This window comes from Scyliorhinus torazame, chromosome 19, assembly GCF_047496885.1.
Source record: "Scyliorhinus torazame isolate Kashiwa2021f chromosome 19, sScyTor2.1, whole genome shotgun sequence".
Taxonomy (NCBI): domain Eukaryota; kingdom Metazoa; phylum Chordata; class Chondrichthyes; order Carcharhiniformes; family Scyliorhinidae; genus Scyliorhinus; species Scyliorhinus torazame.
In genome coordinates, this window is record NC_092725.1 from 124,123,935 (window position 1) to 124,140,592 (window position 16,658).

At 45.5% G+C, this 16,658-nt stretch overlaps 1 protein-coding gene across 6 annotated transcripts in view; it reads left to right on the top strand.

The window, feature by feature from the left end:
* Window positions 1-16,658, top strand: part of ppfia2 (PTPRF interacting protein alpha 2) — a 645,248-nt gene that overhangs the window by 454,318 nt on the left and 174,272 nt on the right. The gene's annotated exons all lie outside the window — the stretch shown is intronic.

A 16,658-nucleotide genomic window follows, 5' to 3' on the forward strand; every position in this document is an offset into this window, starting at 1 on the left:
AGAACTATTTAATGGAGGCCCATGTGGAGCATCTAAGACAACAAATAGTCCCCAATGAAAATCATCACTTGAGTAGGATGCGAAGATGTGTGAGTAGGATGCAAAGAGACGAGTGGGTGGGATTTCGTCAGGGTCAAACTGGCCTCGGGATTGTAGGTGGGTGGTCAAGTTTGAGAGGCAGGAGGAGCTGAGGGCGCCGGCCATTGGGGGCGGGGCCAAAAGGGAAGCGCGGGCTTTGTTCCCGCGCTATGGTAATCACGGCGGGAACAGGGAAGCAGGAAGGAGGGGGCCTCGCACAGCGTGAGCCGAGGTCACGGGGGGAAGCCGAGGACGGCCAGCGTTTGCTGACTTCTGGGAGCAACATGGGGGGTGCAATTACGCTAGTTTGGGATCTAGCGGGGGGGGGGGAGGTTAACTGGGTTGCTGCTGCTGGGGAGAAGGGGGAGCTGGTATGGGGGGGGGGGAGTGGTCGGGGGCGGGGGGGGCGCCGCTTGGGGGAGATACGGCTACGTGGGAACCGGGTGAGGAGCTGGATTGAAAAAGGAGATGGCTGTCGTCAAGGGGGGGGGAGGTAAAGAGCCCCCCAACCCGGTTGATCACGTGGAATGTGAGAGGGCTGAACGGGCCGATTAAGAGGGCACGGGTGCTCGCACACCTAAAGAAACTTAAGGCAGATGTGGTTATGCTTCAGGAGACGCATCTGAAGCTGATAGACCAGGTCAGACTACGCAAAGGATGGGTGGGGCAGGTGTTTCATTCGGGGCTAGACGCACAAAACAGGGGGGTGGCCATACTAGTGGGGAAGCGGGTAATGTTTGAGGCAAAGACTATAGTGGCGGATAGTGGGGGCAGATACGTGATGGTGAGTGGCAAATTGCAAGGGGAGGCGGTGGTATTAGTGAACGTGTATGCCCCGAACTGGGATGATGCCAACTTTATGAGGCGTATGTTAGGACGAATCCCGGACCTAGAAGTGGGGAAGTTGGTAATGGGTGGAGATTTTAATACGGTGCTGGACCCAGGGCTGGACAGATCGAGGTCCAGGACCGGAAGGAGGCCGGCTGCAGCTAGGGTGCTTAAGGACTTTATGGAGCAGATGGGAGGAGTAGACCCCTGGAGATTTAGTAGACCTAGGAGTTTTCATTTTTCTCCTGTGTCCACAAAGTTTATTCACGAATAGATTTTTTTGTTTTGGGAAGGGCACTGATCCCAAAGGTGACGGGGACGGAGTACACGGCTATAGCCATTTCGGATCATGCTCCACATTGGGTGGACCTGGAGATAGGGGAAGAAAAACAACAGCGTCCACCCTGGAGAATGGACATGGGATTATTGGCAGATGAGGGGGTGTGTTTAAGGGTGAGGGGGTGTATTGAAAGGTACTTGGAACTCAATGATAACGGGGAGGTACAGGTGGGAGTGGTCTGGGAGGCGGTGAAGGCAGTGGTTAGAGGGGAGCTGATATCTATTAGGGCACATAAAGGAAAGCAGGAGGGTAGGGAAAGGGAGCAGTTGTTGAAAGAACTTCTGAGGGTGGACAGACAATATGCGGAGGCACCGGAGGAGGGACTGTACAGGGAAAGGCAAAGGCTACATGTAGAATTTGACTTGTTGACTACGGGTAATGCAGAGGCACAATGGAGGAAGGCACAGGGTGTACAGTACGAATACGGGGAGAAGGCGAGCAGGTTGCTGGCCCACCAACTGAGGAAAAGGGGAGCAGCGAGGGTGATAAGGGGGGGGTGAGAGATGAGGAGGGAGAGACGGAGCGGGGAGCGGAGAGAGTGAATGGAGTGTTCAAGGCATTTTACGAAAGATTATATGAAGCTCAGCCCCAGGATGGGAAGGAGAGAATGATGTGCTTTCTGGATCAGCTGGAATTTCCTAAGGTGGAGGAGCAGGAGAGGGTGGGACTGGGAGCACAGATTGAGACGGAGGAAGTGGTGAAAGGCATTGGGCGTATGCAGGCGGGGAAGGCCCCGAGACCAGACGGATTCCCAGTTGAATTCTATAGGAAATATATGGACTTGCTGGCCCCGCTACTGATGAGAACCTTTAATGAGGTGAGGGAAAGGGGGCAGCTGCCCCCGACTATGTCAGAGGCAACGGTATCACTCCTCCTAAAGAAGGAAAAAGAGCCGCTGCAATGCGGGTCCTACAGGCCCATTCCCCTCCTGAATGTGGACGCTAAGATTCTGGCCAAGGTAATGGCAATGAGGATAGAGGATTGTGTCCCGGGGGTGGTTCATGAGGACCAAACTGGGTTTGTGAAGGGGAGACAGCTGAATACAAATATACGGAGGCTGCTAGGGGTAATGATGATGCCCCCACCAGAGGGGGAAACGGAGATAGCGATGGATGCCGAGAAAGCATTTGATAGAGTGGAGTGGGATTATTTGTGGGAGGTGCTGAGGAGATTTGGTTTGGGGGATGGGTATATCAGGTGGGTACAGTTGCTGTATAGGGCCCCGATGGCGAGCGTGGTCACGAATGGACGGGGGTCTGACTATTTCAGCTCCATAGAGGGACGAGGCAGGGATATCCTCTGTCCCCGTTATTGTTTGCACTGGTGATTGAACCCCTGGCCATAGCACTGAGGGGTTCCAGGAAGTGGAGGGGAGTACCCAGGGGGGGAGAAGAACACCGGGTATCTCTGTATGCGGATGATTTGTTGCTATATGTGGCGGCCCCGGCGGAGGGGATGCCAGAGATAATGCGGATACTTGGGGAGTTTGGGGATTTTTCAGGGTATAAACTAAACATGGGGAAAAGTGAGTTATTTGTGGTGCATCCAGTGGAGCAGAGCAGAGAGATAGAGGATTTACCGTTGAGGAAGGTAACAAGGGACTTCCGGTACTTGGGGATCCAGATAGCCAAGAATTGGGGTACATTACACAGGCTTAATTTAACGCGGTTGGTGGAACAGATGGAGGAGGACTTTAAGAGATGGGACATGGTGTCCCTGTCATTGGCAGGTAGGGTGCAGGCAGTTAAAATGGTGGTCCTCCCGAGATTCCTTTTTGTGTTTCAGTGCCTCCCGGTGGTGATCACGAAGGCTTTTTTCAAAAGAATCGAGAAGAGTATTATGGGTTTTGTGTGGGCTGGGAAGACCCCGAGAGTGAGGAGGGGATTCTTGCAGCGTAGTAGGGACAGGGGGGGGCTGGCACTACCGAGCCTAAGTGAGTACTACTGGACCGCCAATGTTTCAATGGTGTGTAAGTGGATGGGAGAAGGGGAGGGAGCGGCGTGGAAGAGATTGGCGAGGGCGTCCTGCAGGGGGACTAGCCTACAAGCAATGGTGACGGCACCGTTGCCGTTCTCACCAAAGAAATACACCACAAGCCCAGTGGTGGTGGCTACATTGAAAATTTGGGGGCAGTGGAGACGGCATAGGGGAAGGACGGGAGCTTTGGTGCGGTCCCCGATAAGAAACAATCATAGGTTCGTTCCGGGGAGAATGGATGGGGGATTTGGAGCATGGCAAAGAGCTGGGGTAGTACAACTGAGAGATCTGTTTGTAGATGGGACGTTTGCGAGTCTGGGAGCGCTGACGGAAAAATATGGGTTGCCCCAAGGGAAGCATTTCGGTACATGCAATTGAGGGCTTTTGCGAGGCAACAGGTGAGGGAATTCCTGCAGCTCCCGACGCAGGAGGTGCAGGATAGAGTGATCTCAGAGATATGGGTGGGGGATGGTAAGGTGTCGGACATATACAGGGAAATGAGGGACGAGGGGGAGATCATGGTAGATGAGCTGAAAGGGAAATGGGAAGAAGAACTGGGGGAGGAGATTGAGGAGGGGCTGTGGGCTGATGCCCTACGTAGGGTAAACTCATCGTCCTCGTGTGCCAGGCTAAGCCTGGTACAATTTAAGGTGTTACACAGGGCGCATATGACTGGAGCACGGCTTAGTATATTTGCTGGGGTAGAGGATAGGTGTGCGAGATGCTCGAGAGGCCCAGCGAATCACACCCACATGTTCTGGTCATGCCCGGCACTACAGGGGTTCTGGGTGGGGGTGGCAAAGATGCTTTCGAAGGTGGTGGGGGTCCGGGTCGAACCAAGCTGGGGGTTGGCTATATTTGGGATTGCAGAAGAGCCGGGAGTGCAGGAGGCGAGAGAGGCTGACGTGTTGGCCTTTGCATCCCTAGTAGCCCCCGGCGCAGGATATTGTTAATGTGGAAGGAAGCCAAACCCCCGGGTGTGGAGACCTGGATAAACGACATGGCAGGGTTTATAAAGTTAGGACGGATTAAGTTCATGTTAAGGGGTTCGGCTCAGGGGTTCACCAGGCGGTGGCAACCGTTCGTCGATTACCTCACAGAAAGATAGAGGGAATGGAAAAGAAGTAGACAACAGCAGCAACCCAGGGGGGAGGGGGGGTGGGGGGGAGGGTGGGGGAGGAATCAGACGGACTCTCAGAGATGTTATTGTATATGTATAATATGTATAGGTATTTGTTATAGGTAATTGTATATTGGATTGTTGGATTGTATTTTTGGAGAGTATTTATTTTGGTCAAGGCAGTTGCCATTCAGTGTTGTTTTTGTTTTTGTTTATATATTATTTATTTATTTGTTTAAAACTGGCCACTGTTATTTATATTGCTTTATTGTTGTGTAAAAGAAACACTACGTACTGTTATGTTTGGCCAAAAATCTTGAATAAAATATATATTTTTTAAACAAGTTTGAGAGGCAGCACAGGATGCGAAACGTGTGAGCTTAGGTGAGGGGTTGTCTCCAAAGTGTCCAGGTAACCCACAAAGGACACAGACACACACACACCAACCTTGCCTAACACCATTTTGGCAGTTAAAGCTACAGGGCCAAAAAAGCGGCAGGTGTGGGTTGAGGCCCTTGAGTGGCCATTAACTGGATAATTAAGCCAGTAAGTTATGTTAAACCTATATGAAACACTAGCTTGGCCCAGCTAGTATATTGATCAGCTGATACATTCTGCCCCAAATGAAGGGGGAAGTCTCACCCTGAGCCAGATAATGTCCCACCGGGACGTAAATTGGCTGCAAGTAGCCACATTTTTTGTGGATGGGCTCCTTACTGACATTTTAGTTGAGGACGATGTGGGGAACAATGCACCCAGTAAAATCCAACACTATCTCTTGCTTTGTTTTATTTTGTTAAGATCTCAGGCGAGAGCCCAACTATTTTCATTTTGTAAAATTGTGAGGAAATGTTGCTGCACCACAGGAACGATAACATTGACCCACAGGTGTCTCTTGTGTAAAACAAACTTTAATTTAAACACAGAATTAACCACATTTACAACAGAGAAATAACTTTATAGTTAAACGTTACAACAGGTCTTTAGTAAAAGGAGAAACTTTACCTTACCTCCCAGACCTGCCTCTGTATTCCAATTAAGCAAACCAATACAGTCCAAATATCACCTATGATTAAAGTTGACAACCAAGTTTCTACTGACTTTTCTCTGTGCCGAATCAGGACCTTTCAGGACCAAAAATGAAACACCTCTGTTCAGATTGAAATCCCAGAATGTTCAGACAGGCCTGGCTCGTCACTCTAATTACATCATCTGTACCCAAAGCATAAGGTATTCTTCTGTCTCCTCCCACAAGGCATCCCATAACTTGTTTAGCCATGAGCAAACACAATACCCCTCATAAATTATCTCCATCCCTGTTGTGATAATAATAATCTTTATCGGTGTCGCAAGTAGGTTGTCCTTTAGGTATAAATAATATTCCATTAGCAGAATACTTCACCTGCAAAAGTAATGATTAATCACAGCTTTAGTAGACATACTGTCTGCATGCAATTTAGAATCCTATAATGCTGAAGGAGGCCATTCATCCCATCAAGTCTACACCGACCCTCTGAAAGAGCATCCTACCTCGGCCCATTCCCCCTCAACCCCATAACCCGACCTAACCTGCACATCTTTGGTCACCAAGGGGCAATTTAGTATGGCTAATCTACCTAACCTGCATATCTTTGGACTGTGGGAGGAAACCGGCATCTGGAGGAAGCACACGCAGAGGCAGGGAGAATATGTAAACTCCACACAATCACCCAAGGCCAAAATTGAACCCGGGCCCCTGTGCTGTGAGGCAGCAGTGCTAACAACTGTGTCACCATGTCACCCTTAACTTAACCCAGGTTTCAATAGCATTACTGCAAAAAATATATTATATATGACATTGTTGTACATTCATTACACCTCCCCCTTCAAACAATGAACCAGCAATATGAAAAGATGACTTCATTTTCCAACAACTTTTCAACACTGTACGATACGCACCTCATAATTTTCATGCATGCAAATTTAAGTATTGTATAGTCAATTTCAGTCTTTTATTCCCAACTTTAAATGTTCCATTCATCTCACATTTCAAAGTCATGATAAATCATCTCCACTTATGTTTTTTCTTCCTGCTACATATATGATTTTCACGTTAAATGGTTCAAGTTAAATAAACTCCAGCGAAACAGTCTTGCATTACGATCTTTAAACATCTCCAGAAACTTCAATGGATTATGGTCTGTCTAAACAATTATCTCTGATGAATTGTTAGTAACATGAATGTCAAAATGTTGCAATGCCAATACAGAGCTCAGTCTATCCTTTTCAGTGGCTGAATACTTCTTTGATTAACATTTAGCTTTCTGGAAAAATAACCATCAGATAATTCTATATTTTTGTCATCTTGTTATAATAATACAGCACCAAAGCCCATATCACTTGCATCAATGGCTACCCTAAATTGCTTGCCATAATTCCGAGTTGCCAAAACTATGGTCAACTCCTTGAAGTATCCTTTCTGTGGTCAACACAGTTTTCAGATTATCAAATGCCTCCTGACATTTTGATGTCCAATGACATTTCCTGTTCTTTTTCAAAGGTTGTTAGTGGAGCAACCACATTGCTGAAATTTGGCACAAAGTTTCTGTGCCCAGAAATCTCATAACTTTTCTTGTAATTGACAGCATTGGGGAACTCCCCAATAGTTTTCGTTTTCATCTTCCCGGGGGCCATCTGACATGTCCAACAGTGTGACCTCAGAATGTGATTTGGGCTTTCGCACACTCACTTTTTGTCAAGTTTACCACAAAGCCAGTGTTTGAATATTGGATCAGACCCCAGATTTTGTTAGGAAACCGGACCAGACTGCCACAGTTTTTTTGAAAAATGTTGAAGAAAGGATACTTCAAGGAGTGATAATTCTGAACAATAATAATAATAATCTTTATTAGTGTCACAAGTAGGCTTACATTAACACTGCAGTGAAGTTACTGTGAAAATTGATATTGTTTATGTTGAAACTAACTTTTAATTTAAATACAGAATGAACATCAAAGAAATAACTTTACAATTATCAGTTAAACAGTTCTTAAATAAAAGGAAAAACTTTAACTTACTATCTACGCCGACCACAAATTCAAATTAAGCAACCCAATACAGTTCAAATGCCACTCATAAAGAAAGTTAACAAAATGGGTCTTTCTTAACTGTGCAGACCTTTGTAGGCACAGACTCTTTTCAGCAACAACCTGAAATTCCTTCTGCCTTGTCAGTCTTCTGCTCAACCTAACAGCATTTGGCAAAACTGAAAACTATAGACAGACCTGGCTCATCTCATTAATTACATCATCTGTATCCCACTAAGATGCCTCATCATCTGTTTAGCTAAGACTAAATACAATCCTTCAAATTATCTATACCCAAGGGAATCTTCTGCAATCAAAACAGTGTTCAATTGGCCATCTCTCTGAGAGCAGGTAAATGGTTGGAATGAATGGTTAACTCACCTTTTACGACACCTTAATTACAGCTTTAGTAGCTATACTGCCTGTATACATTTTAAACCATGTTTTGTAATGACATTACTGCCACAAGTATGAAATATAGTATGTAACAATTTCTGCAGACACCACAGTAGTGATCTTGTAGTCATAGAATCATAGAATTTACAGTGCAGAAGGAGGCCATTTGGCCCATCAAGTCTGCACCGGCCCTTGGAAAGAGCACCTTACTTACGCCCACACACCTCCACCCTATCCCAGTAACCCGTCCGAACCTTTTTGGACACTAAGGGCAATTTAGCATGGCCAATCCACCTAACCTGCACATCTTTGGAAGGAAACCGGAGGAAACTCACGCAGACACGGGGAGAATGGGCAGACTCCGCACAGACAGTGACCCAAGCTGGGAATCGAACCTGGGAGCTGTGAAGCAACACCTAACCACTGTGTTACCGTGCCATCCACTGCTACCAAAACAATTCCTTCAAATGTTCCAAATGCTCTTTCCATGTTTGACTTAACACCACCAGGTTGTTGATGTACACTACACAATTCTTTAGTCCAGAAATGACCTTAATGGTTAGTCTTTGGAATGTTAAACTGCATAATTTTAAACTGGTACAAACCATTTGGCATAACCTCTTTCACCCTTTCCAATAAAGGCTATCCTTTCAGTAAATCAATTTTGATAACGTAATTTGCTTGTCCCACCTTTTCAAAACAGTCTTCCAAACGAGGAATAGGATACAAATCTGTCTTTGTTGCTGCATTGACTTTCCTGTGGTCCACACACAATCGTTGCGTTGCGTATAGTTTTGCTACCATCACAATAGGTGAGCTCCAATTACTGCAGCTCACTTTTTCTTAATATAAATTTAGAGTACCCAATTACTTTTTTCCAATTAAGAGGCAATTTAGCATGGCCAATCCACCTAACCTGCACATCTTTGGGTTGCGGGGATGAAACCCACGCAGACACAGGGAGAATGTGCATACTCCACACGGACAATGACCCAGGGCAGGGATCGAACCTGGGTCCTCCGCGCCATAGGCAGCAGTGTTAACCACTGTGCTGCCGTTACGGTAACTCACTTTGATGATATTCTTAAGCTTGCTTTCAATCTCCTATTGAACCTGTGCCAACTTGAGTGGATTCAGTGTATGTGAATGTTGCTTAATTGGAACCAAACTTCCGACATCTACATCATGTAGATTGCGCCAGAAGGCTGTGGAGGCCAAATCACTGAGTATCTTTTAGACAGAAATAGAATGGTTCTTGATTAATAAGGGGATCAGGGATTATGGGGAGAAGGCAAGAGAATGGGGATGAGTAAAATATCAGCCATGATTGAATGGTGGAGCAGACTCGGTGGGCTGTGTGGCCTAATTCTGCTCCTGTGTTTGATGGGCTTATGTATAATCATCTTTGTACTTCCTAGTTTGTTCCAAAATAGCTGTATGTGACTGTGATAACCTTTTCATGTCATTTTCATTTTCCTCCGGAAAGTAACTCAGTAATTTATCCAAAGTTTCTTATTTTTTTCCTCATTGTCCAATCTAATATGAGGCATGTCATGGAATCACGACAGTGCAGAAGGAGGCCATTCAGCCCATCAAGTCTGCATCAATCCTCTGATAAAGCACCCCACCCAGGCCCACGCCCCCATCCTATCCCTGTAACCCCACCTAACCTTTTGGACAATGAGGGGAAATTTTGCATAGCCAGTACACCTAACCTCCATGTCTTTGGCTTTGGGAGGAAGCTTGAGCACCTGAAGGAAACCCACATAGGCACGGGGAGAATGTACAAACTCCACATAGCCAGTGACCCAAGGCTGGAATTGAACCCGGGTCCCTGGGGTAGTAATGCAGCAGTGCTAATCACACTGCCACAATGCCACCCTTCAAATTTTGAATTCAGAGTTGTCTCTTTTCAATGAGTTATAACCACGAATACACCCTCCTGTTTTCCTTCCCTTCTGCACTGTAAATTCTATGAAATTATCTGGACTTGTTTTCCTTTAAAAGTAAATAATATTGCATTGGCAGAATACTTCACCTGCAAAATAAATGATAATCTCACTTTTGGGACCCCGTAAACACAGTTTTAGCAGACATAATGGGCTAGATTATCAACCGCCGATACGCAGTTCCCAATGCGGCAGGGAAAAACACCGGCGCCCTCCCGATGCTCCGGCCCCCACTGGCTTCAGGCCACATGCCATTCACCGGGCCCTCGTGATTTTCCGGTTCTCTGGTCTGGTCCTGACAAGTGTGTACCTGATGCAATGGACCTTGAGGTGGACCAAGGGAGTAACCCTTTAAGGGACTTGCGCCCAAAGTCCACCGGAGGGCCATTCTCCCCACCACAGTGCAACACCTACCCACCCTAACCCCACCAGACACCCCTCACTGCCCCCACCGCCAAAAACCCCTAAAATAAAGACTCCCCCGAGACCCCCAAAATAAAGAGAATTCCCTAGAGACTCCCAAAATAAAGAGACTACCAGAGACCCGTAAATAAAGATGTCCTATCTTATTACAATGACAACACCCAGGCTTTCGCGTCTCACTGTCACTCTCAGTAACTTCCTTCCTGGTCTGAGGAGGGGATCTTAGAGCATTCCCGCTATCCATTCCTTACCTTGGCTACCTTTCACTCTCCCACTTACTATACTTTTCAAAATTATCGAGGTGATAGAACAAAGATTTAAATTTGTGGATCAGTTCATAATCGTTCGCCATAATTGGTGCCTGTCGAGCAGCCATCACCCTTTGGTCATCAACATGGGTTCTTTTCATATAAGATAGGAAATTCTTAAAGTCCTCTAAGAGAATGGCCTCTTTCAGAGCCTCATAGCGAGTTGCAACGACCAATGCTTGTACCCATCTGCAATGATATGCATAAGCAATTCTGTATGTTAATATGTTAGACCTCTAACCAGCAGGTGGCAGTAGAACTACACCACGTGACAGTGCAGCCTCGAGGAGTCTGAGTGAGGACTCATTGTGGATAGTCGTGTTTTGTATTAGCTCTCGTATTCTAGTTGTTATCAGTTTACAGTTCGTTAGTAGTATTTGTATTGTTTTCTAGTATTAATTGTTTGAATTAGTTAGTGTAATCTATAAATCTTCACTAGTCACAAACTAGACTTTCTTTGGTGCACTGACTCAATCATAGAACGTAACATGGTACCAGGTGTGGTGATCCAGAAATTGAAGATCTGAAGTAAAGAACTTAGGAAACGGTACTACTAAAACAAATCTGCTAATCGATGAAGAGCATCAACAGAACACATCTCAACGCTCAACTGGTCACCAAAGAAAATGATGGATAACTTGAAAACACCACAAAGTCTTCATGTAACTGGTAATATAGATGCAAATTGGCGCGCTTCTAAGCAGCAGTTTACCTTGTACTTAAGAGGCTTTAGGTTTATACGCACAGCCTGATGAGCTAAAATAGCGTTGCTGCTCACTGTAGCAGGTCCTTAAGACGTTTGTATTTGTGCGAGAGGCAGATAGTGAGAACTTTGGTGCCATTGTTAAAAAGTTTGATGAGCATTGTACCCCGAATGGACAGATAAACATGAGCAAGTATGACTTACTCTGAAGACAGCTTTGACAACAGCTCCACTGCTAGCATTTTTCGACCCGACCAAGAAAACAAAAATATCGACAGATGCATCGAAGGATGGGTTAGGTGCAGTTTTGTTACAGCAGGAAGATGGGAGAGGATTGGAAGCCAGTTGCCTATGCGTCTCGGTCCATGATCGACTCTGAGTGTCGATATGCTCAAATTGAGAAGGAATGTCTTGGACTAGTTAATGCTTGGAAAAGTTTCAGAGCTGTGTGTATGGCATACCAGCTTTTCTGGTAGAAATGGATCACAGACCATTTGTAGCCATTGTGTGATTTTGATCTAATTTACCCTCCAGGCAAGCACAATGTAGTTGCAGATGCACTATCAAGAGCTACAGCTGTGCTGGAAGACAATCATATTGAAGATGATGTGCAAGTGCATGTCAATCTGATAACAGAGACACTGCCGGTGTCTGATGAAAAATCAAAACGAATAGTGGCAGAAACCAAAAAGGATGAAGTTCTGCAGATGGTAATCAAGATACTCAACAAGGGATGGCTAAAAAGGTCATGTTCGAAGTACCACAGCATCAGAGCAGAACTAAGTGCAGCCAATGGATTCCTGCTAAGGCAATTTCATAGAATTTACAGTGCAGAAGGAGGCCATTCGGCCCATCGAGTCTGCGCCGGCTCTTGGAGAAGAGCACCCTTACCCAAGGTCAACACCCCCACACCCTATCCCCATAACCACAGTCTGTGTGAGCTGAAATTTTACATAAATTCATAATGGAATTGAAAAGTGTGAAACAAGAGCATGAGACATGTTATATTGGCCAAGGATCAACGAGGATATTCAAAGGATGGTCGAGACATGTCAAAAATTCCAACATAAATAAATGAAAGAACCAATGCAGATGGGCTGCATAGTGGCACTTCCATGGCAGAAAGTAGGTCTTCAAGCATGTCACATCCAGTCCTTTATATTCACAGTCAAATGGAAAGGCAGAGAAAGTTGTGCAAACAGTAAAACAATTACTTAAAAAATTGATGGACAGCGAGCATCATCTTTGGGCAATGGTTTGTCATCATCACAATTAAATAAATAAATGTAATACATCTTAACTAGCCACAAAGTGCTCACTCTTTGGTGCACTGACTCAATTATTGCAACACACCAAAACAACAGGAAGGTGCGTTCATGATGTGCCCAAACATGTTGAGCGTCAATTTCCAAATCCTTCCAACGTGTTAATGGCTGGTAGTAAGAGCAGCAGGAGGGACTCCTGGTAACCCCATGCTTAATGCAGAGTGACAGAGAAATGACCTGCTCCAGGAATATCTAGCTATCGAAACAGATGAAAGTTTGCCCTAGTGCACCACTAGCTGCAGGAAGAGATTTGTGATTGCAAATTAACTTTTCCTGCTTTGATTTTGATGGAGTTAGAATACTAGATTTTCTGCTACATTTCAACACCACAGAAATTCCCTAATGCTCTCCACTTACCTTTAAAATGCAGCAATTTATAAGAACATAAGAACTAGGAGCAGGAGTAGGCCATCTGGCCCCTCGAGCCTGCTCCGCCATTCAATGAGATCATGACTGATCTTTTGTGGACTCAGCTCCACTTTCCGGCCTGAACACCATAACCCTTAATCCCTTTATTCTTCAAAAAACTATCTATCTTTATCTTAAAAACATTTAATGAAGGAGCCTCAACTGCTTCATTGGGCAAGAAATTCCATAGATTCACAACCCGTTGGGTGAAGAAGTTCCTCCTAAGCTCAGTCCTAAATCTACTTCCCCTTATTTTGAGGCTATGCCCCCTGGTTCTGCTTTCAACCGCCAGTGGAAACAACCTGCCCGCATCTATCCTATCTATTCTCTTCATAATTTTATATGTTTCTATAAGATTCCCCCGCATCCTTCTCAATTCCAATGAGTACAGTCTCAGTCTACACAACCTCTCCTCGTAATCCAATCCCTTCAGCTCTGGGATTTACCTACTGGATCTCCTCTGCACACCCTCCAGCGCCAGTACGTCCTTTCTCAGGCGAGGAGACCAAAACTGAACACAATACTCCAGGTGTGGCCTCACTAACACCTTATACAATTGCAGCATAACCTCCCTAGTCTTAAACTCCATCCCTCTAGCAATGAAGGTCAAAACTCCATTTGCCTTCTTAATCACCTGTTGCACCTGTAAACCAACTTTTTGCAACTCATGCACTAGCACACCCAGGTCTCTCTGCACAGCAGCATGTTTTAATATTTTATAATTTAAATAATAATCCCTTTTGCTGTTATTCCTACAAAAATGGATAACCTCACATTTGTCAACATTGTATTCCATCTGCCAGTCCCTAGCCCATTCACTTAACCTATCCAAATCCCTCTGCAGACGTCCGGTATCCTCTGCACTTTTTGCTTTACCACTCATCTTAGTGTCATTTGCAAACTTGGACACATTGCACTTGGTCACCAACTCCAAATCATCTCTGTAAATTGTGAACAATTGTGGGCCCAACACTGATCCATGAGGGACACCACTAGCCACTGATTGCCAACCAGATAACCATATCCATTGACTCCCTGTTATCTACCGTGCTGGTAATGTCCTCAAAGAATTCCACTAAATTAGTTAGGCACGATCTGCCCTTTATGAACCCATGCTGCGTCTGCCCAATGGGACAATTTCCATCCAGATGCCTCGCTATTCCTTCCTTGATGATAGATTCCAGCATCTTCCCTACTACTGAAGTTAAGCTAACTGGCCTATAATTACCCACTTTCTGTCTACTTCCTTTTTAAAAAAGTGGTGTCATGTTTGCTAATTTCCAATCCACCGGGACCACCCCAGAGTCTAGTGAATTTTGGTGAATTATCATGTGTGCATTTGCAATTTCGCTAGCCATCTCTTTTAGCATTCTGGAATGCATTCCATCAGGGCCAGGAGACTTGGCTACCTTTAGCCCCATTAGCTTTCCCATCACTACCTCCTGAGTGATAACAATCATCCCAAGGTCCTCACCTGTCATAGCCTCATTTCTGTCAGTCACTGGCATGTTATTTGTGTCTTCCACTGTGAAGACCGACCCAAAATCCTGTTCAGTTCCTCAACCATTTCCTAATCTCTCATTATTAAATCTCCCTTCTCATCCTCTAAGGGACCAATATTTACCTTAGCCACTCTTTTTTGTTTTCTATATTTGTAGAAACCTTTACTATCTGTTTTTATATTCTGAGCAAGTTTACTCTCATAATCTATTTTCCTCTTATTTATAGCTTTTTTAGTAGCTTTCTGTTGCCCCCTAAAGATTTCCCAGTCCTCTAGTCTCCCACTAATTTTTGCCACTTTGTATGTTTTTTCCTTCAATTTGATACTCTCCCTTATTTCCTTAGATATCCACAGTCGATTTGCCCTCTTTCTACCGTCCTTCCTTTTTGTTGGTATAAACCTTTGCTGAGCACTGTGAAAAATCGCTTGGAAGGTTATCCACTGTTCCTCAACTGTTTCACCATAAAGCCTTTGCTCCCAGTCTACCTTAGCTAGCTCTTCTCTCATCCCATTGTAGCCTTCTTTCTTTAAGCACAAAACACTAGTGTTTGATTTTACCTTCTCACCCTCCATCTGTATTTTAAATTCCACCATATTGTGATCGCTCCTTCCGATAGGATCCCTAACTATGAGATCATTAATCAATCCTGTCTCATTACACAGGACCAGACCTAGGACCGCTTGTTCCCTCGTAGGTTCCATTACATACTGTTCTGGGAAACTATCGCGGATACATTCTAGAAACTCCTCCTCATGTCTGCCTTGACCGACCTGGTTAAACCAATCGACATGTAGATTAAAATCCCCCATGATAACTGCTGTACCATTTCTACATGCATCCGTTATTTCTTTGTTTATTGCCTGCCATCATAATGATACTATTTGGTGACCTATAGACTACTCCTATCAGTGACTTTTACGCCTTACTATTCCTGATTTCCACCCAAATGGATTCAAACGTATCCTCCATAGCACCAATGTCATCCCTTACTATTGCCTGGATGTCATCCTTTTTTTTTTAATAAATATTTTATTGAAAATTTTTGGTCAACCAACACAGTACATTGTGCATCCTTTACACAACATTATAACAATACAGATAATAATGACCTTTTTTATATAAACAAAAAACAACAAATAAATAAATATTAAATAACAAAAATGAAAACTAGCCCTAATTGGCAACTGCCTTGTCACAGGCTATACCCCCCCCACCCACCCACCCCCATCCCTCCCCCCCCCCCCCCCCCCAAGTCCTGGGCTGCTGCTGCTGCCTTCTTTTTCCCCCCATCTATCTTTCCGCAAGATATTCGACGAACGGTTGCCACCGCCTGGTGAACCCTTGAGCCGACCCCCTTAGGACGAACTTAATCCGCTCTAGCTTTATGAACCCCGCCATATCATTTATCCAGGTCTCCACCCCCGGGGGCTTGGCTTCTTTCCACATTAGCAATATCCTGCGCCGGGCTACTAGGGACGCAAAGGCCAAAACATCGGCCTCTCTCGCCTCCTGCACTCCCGGCTCTTGTGCAACCCCAAATATAGCCAACCCCCAGCTTGGTTCGACCCGGACTCCTACTACTTTTGAAAGCGCCTTTGTCACCCCCACCCAAAACCCCTGTAGTGCCGGGCATGACCAAAACATATGGGTATGATTCGCTGGGCTTCTCGAGCACCTCGCACACCTATCCTCCACCCCAAAATATTTACTGAGCCGTGTTCCAGTCATATGTGCCCTGTGTAATACCTTAAACTGAATCAGGCTTAGCCTGGCGCACGAGGACGACGAGTTTACCCTGTTTAGGGCATCTGCCCACAGCCCCTCCTCGATCTCCTCCCCTAGCTCTTCTTCCCATTTCCCTTTTAGTTCGTCCACCATAGTCTCCCCTTCGTCCCTCATTTCCCTATATATATCCGACACCTTACCATCCCCCACCCATTTCTTTGAGATGACTCTGTCCTGCACCTCTTGTGTCGGGAGCTGCGGGAATTCCCTCACCTGTTGCCTCGCAAAAGCCCTCAATTGCATGTACCTGAATGCATTCCCTTGGGGCAACCCATATTTCTCGGTCAGCGCTCCCAGACTTGCGAACTTCCCGTCCACAAATAGATCTTTCAGTTGCGTTATTCCTGCTCTTTGCCACATTCCATATCCCCCATCCATTCCCCCCGGGGCAAACCTATGGTTGTTTCTTATCGGGGACCCCCCCAATGCTCCGGTCTTTCCCCTATGTCGT